Source organism: Molothrus ater, chromosome 4 (assembly GCF_012460135.2).
Source record: "Molothrus ater isolate BHLD 08-10-18 breed brown headed cowbird chromosome 4, BPBGC_Mater_1.1, whole genome shotgun sequence".
Lineage (NCBI taxonomy): Eukaryota > Metazoa > Chordata > Aves > Passeriformes > Icteridae > Molothrus > Molothrus ater.
This window is the reverse complement of record NC_050481.2, coordinates 59626805-59639176: the sequence shown is the minus strand read 5'-3', so window position 1 is coordinate 59639176 and position 12372 is coordinate 59626805. Positions and strand designations below refer to the sequence as shown.

Below are 12372 nucleotides of genomic sequence, written 5' to 3'. Positions count from 1 at the left end.
ATAGAAAAAAGGAAGTAATGTGGAGCTTGTGTTTGCTGGCAGTTGGTTAGGAAAAGATACAGAAGTCTTTTTCAAATAAGAATAGGCCCATGTCTCACAAAAGCTGGAGAAAGAGCAATTGCAGGGACAGCCTACATTTTCACCACTTACCAAGCCCTCGTTTTGAAGCTCAAACATGAAGAATAAAGTCACACAGTGTCTACATATGGAAATTAAGGAAATGTTGTAAATTGCTACATTCCATAGGGCTGGACTTCTGATTCATCATGGGCAAAACATCTAGAAATTACAGGATTTTTTTTCCTACAGAATAGTTTTTTCTAAAAATGAGGCTGAAATTGTGACAATCTATTATTTGTGATTTGATGATGCTTTATTCAGGTTGGGCACATGTCTTTTTTTTGTGGGTTGTAGTTTACTGACACAATCAATTGAAATGGCTCTTCTGGAGCCATCACAATTTGTTGTGTGAGTGCAGCTGAAAACACTTCAACGTGCCATGTGTCACGCTTTGTCAAGCTAACAGTTGATGTTTCCAAATCAGGATTAGGAACAGTGCTGATGCAGTGAAATGCTGCAATTGCTTGTGCAACATAAGCATTCATGAAAGGGAACAAACTCTGATGAAGAAGAGCAGCAATACCTATTGCTGTTTGTCAGGTGTCCCAGCAGTTTTTTCCCCCTAAAGCATCCAGTCCCTTTGGTATCTGAGCTACTTACAAATACCAAAGATGAAGAGCATTCCCACCAATCTATTTTAGGAAGCTAATAGACTTCAGAAATTATATTAAACTCTTGGGCAGCAATAGGGAAACTTGGATGAAGTGATGTACCAAAGGAGGTGCAGGAAATGCAGCCAGGTAGAGGCAGCTGCATGGCTGCCAGCACATGATGCAGCCAAGAGTTCACCTCAGCAGGCAGGGCTCAGGTTATACAGCCCCTTTAGTCCCTCCCTCTGCCCAGCAAATCCACACTGGAGAGCAGGGAACCTAAAACTTAACTTTTTCTTTAGGATTTTATGCTTGGATTTCTATATGTGAGAGGCTTATGTGTGAACAACTCTAAAATTGTGGCATTCATACTGAAATGGGTAATGGATAAATGAATAGTGAACCTGTGCATGAACAGAAGTGATACCTTTGTGACAGAAAATAGCAGTATGAAAAATAGTGGTTTTCACTTACTGTCAGATTCGTAGAACTGTCAGATGAAAATGAAAGTATTGTTACTGAAGAATGCACATCTGTTATTTCCAAAATTACTGAAAAGGATGGGTTTGAATTCTTCTTTGGGGAAAACTGAGAAATGGTCACTGGAAAGCTGTGAAATTCTTTAAAACACTGAACCTTTTTCCAAGTCTGGCATCCTTAGGCTAATCATACTGAATTCATACATATCTAAATAAGATTTTTCAGAAAGAATGTAGTCCACACATTGGAATAATGCTGAGACAGAACAAGTTCTAAGCACTCAGATTCTCAAGAGCAGTGTTTCTCAAATGGTGACAAAACCATCAGTGATACACCCACATAAAATACAGGGCAGTAAAAGGCAGAAGGGTTGCTCTGAGAATCAGTGCTCTGAGCTTGCAGGTGCAGCAGAAGGGATAAATTGTGCTGCAAGGCAGATTATGTCCTGTGCCTCCTCACACCATCTGTAGGCCTGCAGGTTCATCTCCTGGTGAGGAGAAGGTGCCAAAATACAGCAGGGAGATGACAGCTCTGGGTCTGGGGAGAAAGGGAGGGGAGAATCAGTACAGGCAGATGCTTTGTTCTCCAGGCCTCCTGATATTCCCAAATATCAGCCCCACCCCCTGGCTAAGCTGGGGCACAGAAGTGACAGTCCTGTGACGAGGAGGCAAAGCTCTGTCTGGCACAGGGATCTGGGGAGACAGCAGTGATGGGATATACCTAAACACAAGGAAGCACAGCTTTAGGGGTAAAGTGAGGTTGATCTTTTACTGATCTCTTCCCAGGTTAATCCTGCTTATGATTTAAACAGTCATTTAAATGGCTAAAGTTACCTGATTTAGAGAGGCAAAATAACATTTTGGCTATTATACAAATGGATTTCAAACGGCATCTAAGTAACACAAGGTCATGTAGTTCAAAACAATCCCCTTTTAATTTAGAGTATTACATGAATTTAAAGGATAAGATCAATTCCAACAGAAGCTGGACTTAACCACTAAACCATTTATTTTTTTTTAAAAGGTGCATAAACAAACCTTTCACCAGGAATGCTAAAATGTGATCCTAAACTTCTCTTTGGCCTTGAACCACTTCAAATTAATTGGTTTGCAGCCAAAGGAGGTGCATAATATAACATCACAATTTATATTTAGGAAACCTCATTAGAAATGAAAAAGTTATGTAACTCCTCAGAGAAAGCAAAAGAAATATAGGACAAATTATACTCAAACACTGCAGTTAAATTATTTTAACAGCAGGGTAGCTTTTAAAAAAAAACTGTTAGGAAAAAATCCTACATAGCATGAGGAAAAAAGCTCTTATATCTTACTGTAATTAGAAACTCATCAGGTTAATGGGACAATTTTTCAAAAGCTGTCATTTAAGTTTTTGCACGTGGCATTGATCTTGCTTTATTTCAGCTTGCAAATAGAACTTGGCCAGAGGGGAAAAAAAAAAAAGCAATCAGACATTTTCTAATGTATGTGTAAATTCAAAGTTCTGTATCTTTTGTGTCTGTGCTCTTTCATTCAGTTTGTACTTGTGATGGAGTTCTAGGATCTCACTTTCACTTCAATATTCACTGACTGAAATTGCTCAAAGCACCAAGGGATTTTGTGGTATCTCAATCTTTAGCAGGGAATCTAACAGGCTTCAAGGGAAAAAAGCCAGCTCATCAAGATTCACTCTTTATTTGGGCACTTAAAAGCTGAGGCATAGGAAATTAAAGATCACTTTTGATAATTAAGGTCAGCATTTTAAAAAGACATTTGATATTTAAAGATATGATAAGAAGAAATGCTGGAAAGAATGGAAAGAGGTGTAGGATTATGGGAAAAGTTGTCCAAAACAGCCAAATGACAGAGGAGCCCAAATTTGTAGGGAATTCTGTTACTGACTATGGCAGGTTTTGGGGATTCCTAAATATGCTTATTTACACAGATATCTAAATGTCAAAAGAGGGGGATGTACAAAACATCTGCTCACTCCAGATTACTAACAAGTGAAAAATAAGAGGGAGTCTGCAAAGCAACTCATGAAAGAGCCAGCCACCTTTACTGAAAGGATGAATTATTCCTTTTAGAAAGTAATGAATTATTAGAATTAGGTGCCCAGAATGCAGCAGCTGTCCACTGATGTATTTTTTTTAGAAAGCTTTCAATATGGTACATTGAAAAACAAATCTGCAAACAGTGATGTTACTAACAAACGAGGTACAGTGCTTACTATTATATTCATATTTTTCAGGGTGGGTAGAGCAAGGTAATTATGGGAATGGAATAATGGTATAGGACAATATGGAATAGAGTATTTCAGCTGGAATGGACCTAAACTGATCTTCCAGTTTAACTGGCTGACCTATTCAGAGCTGAGCAAAAGTTAAAGCAAGTTATTAAGGGCAGTGTCCAAATGCCTCTTAAACACTGACTAGCTTGGGGCATCAACCATCTCCCTGGGAAGCCTCTTCTGGTGTTTGGCCACACTCTTGGCAGGGAAATGCCTCCTAATATCCAGTTGGAACCTCTCCTGGTGCACCTTTCAACTATTCCTATGTGAAATAAAGTAACTCAATGAATGAAGCAGAACTGTGAAGCTAATTAACTAATATCAGAAGGGTACTCTTGGATTAAAAATGTACTGCTATTTACATATAATATCCTTAGGTTTATATTCTAAATGGAAAGGATTTTACACTTGCCTGTTATTAAGAACTGTAAAAGTGAAAATCTGTGATGTGCAGTGCAGCTTATTTGCACACCCATCTGTAAGATTAGAGCTTTAAAACAGCAGAGTTTTTCCTATCCGAGTAACCCACTTTGCATTCCTTTAAACTGACAATCCATGCAACAGGAGATACTTTGAAAAACAACGACAAAAGGATGTAGCAAACAATTTCAGTAGTAACTTCAAAGAAATTGTATTAACCCTGCAGGATCTGGTTGCCACAGGAATAATTCTTTCCCTGCTGGCTGAAAAAAATTAAACCCAAGACCAACTACATCCAGACAGCACAGATGCTGACTACCACAGGATTACTGGTACTTCACAGCAAGAGATCTAAGAACTTAAACCTCCCTATTTGTATTCTGTAAAATGCACAACATTTTGTACTTGAATTACTTATGTTACTTTAGGAAACTGCAGCTGAGGGCATTAAGCACCCTACATGCTAAGAAATCTAAATCCAGTACTCATGAATTTTAAATCAATCAAATCTCTGAACATGGTGCATATTTGAAAAAGAATTAGTTGAAATGAAAACACTGTGAAAAATAGAAAATAAGAATGACAAATGAGGAATAGTTCCAGAAAGACAGAATTCCCACTAAATGTTAAAGTACATCAGCTGGAGAAATCCACCAAACACATTCAAGACTCCCCATAAATTGGGTTCTTGAATCAGTGACTTCAATCAGAGCTGGCAGTAAAGACATTAGTTGCCTTCTGCGGACACAAGGGAAGAGAGATCTCCTTGAATGCACCACTAAGGGCTGTGGAGAGCAAATGTTGTTTTAGTTTCCCCAAGGAGAATATGGGCAATTGTACCAAGCAGCTTCCAAAAAATATTTTACATTTTCAAAGCACTGGACAAAGATGAAATAACAATTCCCTGTTCCATTTCCCATTTCAGACAAAGATAAATTCCAAAAGAAAAGCAAATCAGGCCTCAGGCTTGAGAGACAGAAAAGGACAATTCTTCAAGAGTGTTGGGATGGCCAAGCTAGCTAATAATAGTAGTTTAGTGAGAATCTCCAGGTGATAATTCCTATGGAAAAGTCCAAAATGGTATATTTTAATACACTCCCAGCTGCCTAACTGCATTTTGCTTGGCTGAACTCAATCCAACTGGCTCATACCAGCAAAAGAACCTGCAGATAGTCATAGGATCATAAAGCAACAGCTCAGTGGGCATGGAGAGGAGCAGGTGGATGATTTTGGTTTTTTCCAGTAGTCTGGTCTTCTTTTCACCATTCTCCAGTTATCATATGTAAATGCCGACTCCTAGAAAATCAAAAAGGAGTGTAAGGAAATATTTGGCAATGACAAGGAAGAATCTATCACCTCTCCTAAGGAGGACATCAGCCATTCAAGAGCTATCCTGTCTGTTCTGCCAGTCTAGTCCTACTGGGCAGCTCAGGATATCAGAGAGCATTCTAGAAGGAGCAGCAGCAAGGACTGAGTGCCTTCTTCCCACTGCAAGGGAAGAACTTTTAACCCATATAGACATTTTTTCTTAAACTAGATCGCATTGAGCTTCAGTAAGTCTAAGTCTCCAATATTTTCTTCTGGTGAAAACTTGTGATCTTAATGCATAGAGGCTTTTAATGACTTTCTTAAGACATTTTTCTGGAGGATCAGCATATTAACTCATGGAATTTCAGCAAAATTTAGCCTGTTCAACACTTGATTTTTGCTAAGGCTACAGCTATATGAGTTTGGGACATGGTTTAGTTGTTAAAAAAGTTTTAATTAAAAAAGGTTTTAACTAAAAAAAAAGTTTTAATTAAAAAAAAGAGTGTCACACAGAACACAACACACAATGGCAGTTCCATTTCTGTAGAGGTATTTCATCCTCATTGAGCTTATTCTTCCTCTCTTTTGGGAAAAATTACATTTCTGTATGTCAAGCATAAATAATGTGACTAAATAATGGTGACTACAAATAGACAACAAATATGGACCCTACATTCATCCAGTAGTGTAACTAACCCAACATGCATTGTATACACAAACTCTAAAGAAAACCAGTGACCAGCTCTGCTGGAAACTCAAAGCCAACTTTTAGAGACATTTTTACATATTTCCATGGTTATAGGTAGGTATAGGAAGGTGTATTTTTGAGACACCTCAATGCTTTCACAAGTCTAACAAAGAGCCTGAATATTCTTTACATCCAATGTACATAACTCATTTAGATTACTTAAAGAGAACCCAGTTAATGAGAAAAATACTATTTCCAAAATATTTAAAATATTTGGAAAGTAATTGTTTTCTTGAAAATAATTGTTTCAAGTTGTTTTAGAAGGGTTTTATGGAAGAGTATTTGAAGAGATCTGTATTACAAAACTGCCAACTAACAGTGCAATTGACAGTTCTGGTAGAGCTGGGTACTTACAATATGATAAACAAGCAGTGGCTTTCATAACTTATGGTTATCAGCTGCTGTGCACTCTGAAAACTTTTGAAAATTGTTACTCTGTGAAAGCACAGTGCTTTCAAAGAGTAATAATGTACAAATAAAAACAGGGACATTTACTCAAGATTTCCTTGGAAAAATTCAACTGATCAGAGCTGAAAATGTTACAGCAGTCAAAGCCCTGTTGGAGCAAGAGGGAGGGGCACATCCTGTATCAATTTGGCAATCTGCTGTGGCACAGGTACTAATAACAGGGCAGTCCAGTTACAGCCAGCACCCACCACAAGTGCTACAGCAATGAAATGTAGCTGGACTGTCAAACTATTGCATTGACAAAGTCATTCTGTTTGACTCACAACACCTTATAAATATCCGTTTTGCTTCCAGATGTGTAAATAGATTTAAAACTAATTATAGTGGTTGATCTGTATCTATTTCCAAGCTGTACAGCCAAAAATCACAAAGCCTAATATTGAAACTCCACATCAGGACATCCTTGGAAACTACATGTAGGGAACAAAATCCATATTTTTCACTTTACTATTAGAGTTTAGGTTTTGTAAATTTTAAAAGAGATTTTATGCTTACTCTTACAGGAAATACTTTCAGATTTATTATTATTATTATTGACCTATTCTCCTCTTGTTTTGGAGAAGACATTGCTGAACAATTTCAGTTTGGCATTTTCCACTCATACTGCAATTATTCTGAACACAGACATCTCACTGTTTATGCTTTGTCTGGCTTCTGTGATCCGTGCCCTTTCAGCCTGAAGACATGCAGCTGGGCAATATTTTTATATCCTTGCCAGAAGTAGAAGCCAAAACACTTTTCTATAGGGGGATTTAGTGGGGAGTGACTTCCTAAGTTGGCAGGTGGGCATCCTGCAGTCGAAGAATGGCAGGGGTGGCTACCAGTAAGATCAAAATAGAGCTGTGTTGTTGTGCTGAGCACTTTCACTTCATGTGAAGGAAATGGTTAATAGTTTGTGTAAAACATAGCATCAGGAAATGTAAGAGGTCCAGAGAGCCCCAGAGCTCTGCCAGGGGGTCAGTGTTTCCCAGCGGGCCTCTGCAGGAATGCCAGGGAGCTGGCTTACCTTGTGTGGCAACCTGCAGAGAGAGAAACAGCTGGGAAGGGCTCAGGCGTAGGGCGGGAGCGCGCAAAGCACAGAGACAAACCCACCCCACAATTAAAGGCTTTTAAATAAAACCCCCCAGAACCAACGGTGTTCAGATAAAACCCATCCCAGAACTGACGGTGTTCGTGTCACACGCCCCAGAACCGACCGTGTTTGTGTCACACGCCCCAGAACTGACCGTGCTTGTGTCACACATCACAATATCCAGGAGACCGAGGCACAGCCGCGCTCTGCTGTCGCCGGCAGTGCAATCTCCAGCTCTGCTCGGCAGGAACGCCCAAGGGCAAGAAATGATGTCCTCGCAGTCTATTAAAAATGCGGATAACAAAGCACATGATCGCTTCCTAACAAAGAGGAAGGAGGTTTATCACTGCTGATAACGCCGCAGCCCGATTGCCGCGGATGCGCGGGAGGCTGGCGGAGCGGAGCGGAGCAGCGCAGCCCAGCTCAGCTCAGCCCAGCCCAGTTTAGCCCAGTTTAGCCCAGCCCAGCTCAGCTCAGCTCAGCTCAGCCCAGCTCAGTTTAGCTCAGCTCAGCCCAGCCCAGCCCAGCCCAGCCCAGCTCAGTTTAGCTCAGCTCAGCCCAGCCCAGTTTAGTTTAGCTCAGCTCAGCCCAGCCCAGCCCGTTTATCTCTCGGGCTTTCACTGCCCCCCGGCGGGCAGAGGCTCTGCAGCCGCTGGCCGGAGCGGCGCATCAGGTGTGCGGGATCTGGGGATTCGCGGGATAAAATCAGCTCAGCAACACTCATGGAGATGTTTTGAAATGCTTTTTGTCTTCCGATTTCTAGGCGCTTAAAGTGTGTTAAGCTTTTCTTGCAATGACAAGGGCTACCCCCTTAGAGGTAGGTTTTATTTAGTCCTCTTTTCAAAAGGAAGGGTTTTTGAGAACAGCAAATAGCACAAATCATATAATTAAGCTTCTGAATAGTGGTGATATGATTGGTGGTGGCTGACAGAGTTTCCTTGTTTAAAACAAAGCTTTCAAACGTGCTAAAGTTTTGATGATTCCACTACAGCCAGGCTTGCCAGAAAGATGAAATGATATACCCAGCACAGTCAGAGTGCTCAGTGCTCGTCCATATCACAGTCCACATATGACAGCACTCCCTATCAGAATTACTTTAGATAGTTCACTTCAAGTATTATTTAGTGTTTTGTCACAGAAGGGTTCTTCTAAGCACTTAAAAATACAAAGGGATGTGACATCAAAGCACCAAGAAAGTTCCAGATGCAAACATGAAGTGGAAGTATGTGGCTCATAGTTTGTACGACACTTTCATTAGGACTTCAGACAAAAGCATCCTTTAGGGTTACTGCTTCTAGTCTTTGCAAAAGTAAACATAACTTGGTCCTGGGTATTTAAAGGCCACATTTTACTTGGAAAAAGAAAGTCCTTTCCAGCTGGGCATAGTCAGGATTCGTGTTTTGCCCATGCGCCAATGTAATAATTTGGATCTGGAGCTGGAGCTCAAAAACTTGTATTCCTGACAAGTATTAAAGTTACCAGAAGAGTCACTCACTAGCCAGTGGCAGAAGAACAAGATTTTCTTCCTCTTTGACTTATTACTGGATGGTTCCAAAGGCCTGCCAGGCACTTAGCAAATATCCTTGGTGCCCTAAGGCCCCAGTGGGCATCCTTCTGTCAAAGAATAGATGAGAAAAACAGAGGAGCTTTTAAGATCAAAACCTTTTTGGTCAATGTAATTTTTCTGGGAGCTCTGAAACTCAGGATTACAAGGAAAATGATTTATCAGCTCCATGATTATGTTCTCCATTTCAGGCTGTAAAGTAGCTGCTCTGAAGCAAACATGGCATAATCTAATCTACTTTACTGAAACAGCAGCTGAACTAAGCTTTGACAGTGATTTCCTTTTTGTCTGCTCAATTCCTAAACTCTAAGTGAAGTTTGAGCTTGAGAGGGTGCAGAATACAATGGGCGAAACCAAAGGCAACATTTATATGAATCTTAATGAAGTTGAATTCTCAAGCTTCAGGTCTTCTGCAAGTCAGACAATATCTGCATTACATGAGAATTTGATGTAACATTATGATACTCTCACAAGTACAAAAGGTTGTATTTTCCAGTACCTGATTCCCCTGTGACCCAGCTTTTAAAGTCATGATTATGAAAGGTTTGGGCAAGTGAAGGAAGTGTATGGAAAAACAGTGGAAATTGTTTGCTTAACAGCATTTGCTTTTAGAGCACGTCTAGAAGTGTTAAAAATATGCTTCAGATGACGGGAGTGATTCATGACTAGACAGCTGCTGAGAGAGACATCACTGACAGGAGAGAGGGGGGGAGAGCATGTGAGAGAGAGGGAGAGAGATTTGACATGCAAATTACTTGGAGAAAAATAAATTAAATATCATTTCTTCTGAGCTTTAGAAATTAGGAATTATTTTAATGACTTTTGAATTGAAATGAAGTTGCATTTCCCGGAGCTGCAGGAATTTCAGTGCCCCTCAGATCTGCCCCACAGGCTACAGTTGTTATCCAGCTGATGCTATGACTGCCATCACTTTCTGGGTAGGAAAAGGTAATATCCTTTTGCCCATTTGGCATTTTGCAATATTAAGAGACTGACTGCTGCATTTCCTGGCAAGTCCTAACTTCATAAATAATGCAATTTGGACACTGGTATCCATCTTTGGTAAAAAAATTTATTAGAATTGGCTGGAATCAAGTCCCTACTCAACAAGTAGAAGGGATAATTTCCACTATCTGCATCCACAGACCAAATCCAGAAAGTGATTGATTGATTGAAATCCAAATCCAAAAGCAATGACTAAATAATTTAACAACTGAATTTGAACTTTGATATTCTAGCGATATACTTTGTGTATACTATAGTGATATACTTTGATATTCTAGTGAAACACAGCATTCCCCATCTAGAAAATATCGTGGCAGAAGTTCCCACCTCTGGTCTGTACCTGCAGTCCCACTGCTTTTCCCCATCCATTTAGCATGGATCTGCTAGCACAGGCCCTCAGCCCCTGGGCACAGGACTTTACTGTGGCAGCAGACCAACAAAGAGCAGTCTTCATTGATTTTCTGCTTTGATATTGCTAATTTCATAGATGTTTACAGGAATATGACGTTCCCTGAAGGCCCAAACTTAGAATTTGGGTATTTGTCAAAACTAGTCAGCCTTAACCTCGGCCTTTTCACAACTCCACATATGCATGCCTTCTGGATGATTTAATGTTTATGATTGTTCTGTTGGATTTTTTTCCTTCCTGAAATACTATGTCTTACTTTTTGTACATAGCAAGTGAATATGTAGGAGGGCATTTATTCTGAAGTGGAAGTACACCACAGTAAAATCAGCTAGAACTCTCTGCACCTAAATTTTACAAATTTTCAATCACTTCTAAAATAAGCATGTTAAACATTCATATATTTGCATTGAAAAAGCTAAGCTGATTTTAGAAAACCAAAATGATTAAATCATAGGCAATTTGTGCTGACCACCTCCCTTTTAGAAAGGGTTTTTTTTCACGTTCTTTGTTTCACCAGAATACAGATTATCTATTTGAAATACATGAACTGAATGGACTTCCCATTGAGGTTAGTGTATTCTAGCATTGTAATAAAGGTTATGAAAAGATGTCCGAGCACCAGCTGGCCTTCCTTTGATCCTCTCCATTCTTGTGATGATACATTTTCACACTTAAGATGATTCCCTTCTACCTCAAAGGCTGAGAGCTGCTTTGGTCCTTACAAATATTAACTGCAATCACAATGACCTATCTTTCTGGTTCCAGTCATCTGTTTAATATAGAGTGGAAGGTCAGAACTACATTAAAAGGGTCTGAAAGGCTTTATTTCAGTATACTGCCCCATGCAGAGCTTCACAAAAAGCTGGCAGACTTGTAGTTCATGCATGCACGCTCCTCAGCACTGCATTGTGTGCTTCTGTTAATGGGCTTTTGTAACCTTCCAGGAAAAATTCCCTCACCAAGTGAACAAAACTGTTGTCAGATCTGAACACACATGTGAATATCAACTACAAAAAAGAAGAAAAAATTATATTTAAACAGTAGGGGTACTGTCTTCAGAAAAAAAAAGGATGTCTGAGTTGCTAGCTTGTGTCTTCACTAGGCTGTGTTTTACAGGTAGTTTTTATCTGTTTTCTAGGATGGAGATTTAATAGCAGAGGTGGAAACCAACTGCTTAGAGAAGGCAAATTCAATAATAGATGTCAGTAAGGATTAATGAATAAGGCTATGGACCAGAAAGCACAAGTCTGTGTGTACCAATACAAAGAAATTTATTTGCAGCACAGTGGAGCACAGGTCACTTTGAAGTCATTAGCATACTGAATTACCAAATAGCTGCATCTGAGGCACTTCCTTAGAACACATTTCCCAAGCTATCACATTCTTCCCTTTGAATCTGTCTATAAAGCTCATGTTTATTTGCTTTCTATTAAGTCTTCTTCTCTCAAGCAGCTACTTGTCTTGCCATGTTTATCTAACATACTACTTCTCGAGCAAGCTCTTTAGCTAAAGAAAGCTAAATATCCAAAAATATCCCAGCACACACTCCAAAACATGGAGCCTGGAGACTTTATAAAGTTTTACAGCTCTGTTCACCTATATGCCTCAACACTTTTCCTTCCTGAGCTTGAATATGTTAACCTCTGGGCTGGATTATGAGGGGTGGGTAAGGGGCATGAAGTGAGCAGCAAGAATTGAATGCAGCTGTCCACGTATGAATGGAGCTACCCACAGTGGGGAAGACAATGCAAGGAAAGAAAAAAGTGGATTCCAGAAGCAAATGGCCTATGGGGCCAGTTCCACTTGCTTCACACTGATTTTGTCTTAGATTTGGCTTGCTCTTGTATATGCCTCTTCGATGTTTTGGGAATACTTCATGTGTAGCAATTACTTCCCTGTAAA

The 12372-nt window shown here is 39.8% G+C and overlaps 1 long non-coding RNA gene across 1 annotated transcript; it reads right to left on the bottom strand.

Moving 5' to 3' along the window:
• Positions 1-4091: 4091 nt before the first annotated feature.
• LOC118686275 (uncharacterized) lies at positions 4092-7838 on the bottom strand. Its single transcript, XR_004980139.2, has 2 exons — positions 7647-7838; positions 4092-5192 (listed from the first exon to the last, which is right to left on the bottom strand). It is a non-coding gene; the product is annotated as an uncharacterized LOC118686275 (long non-coding RNA).
• Positions 7839-12372: the final 4534 nt, after the last annotated feature.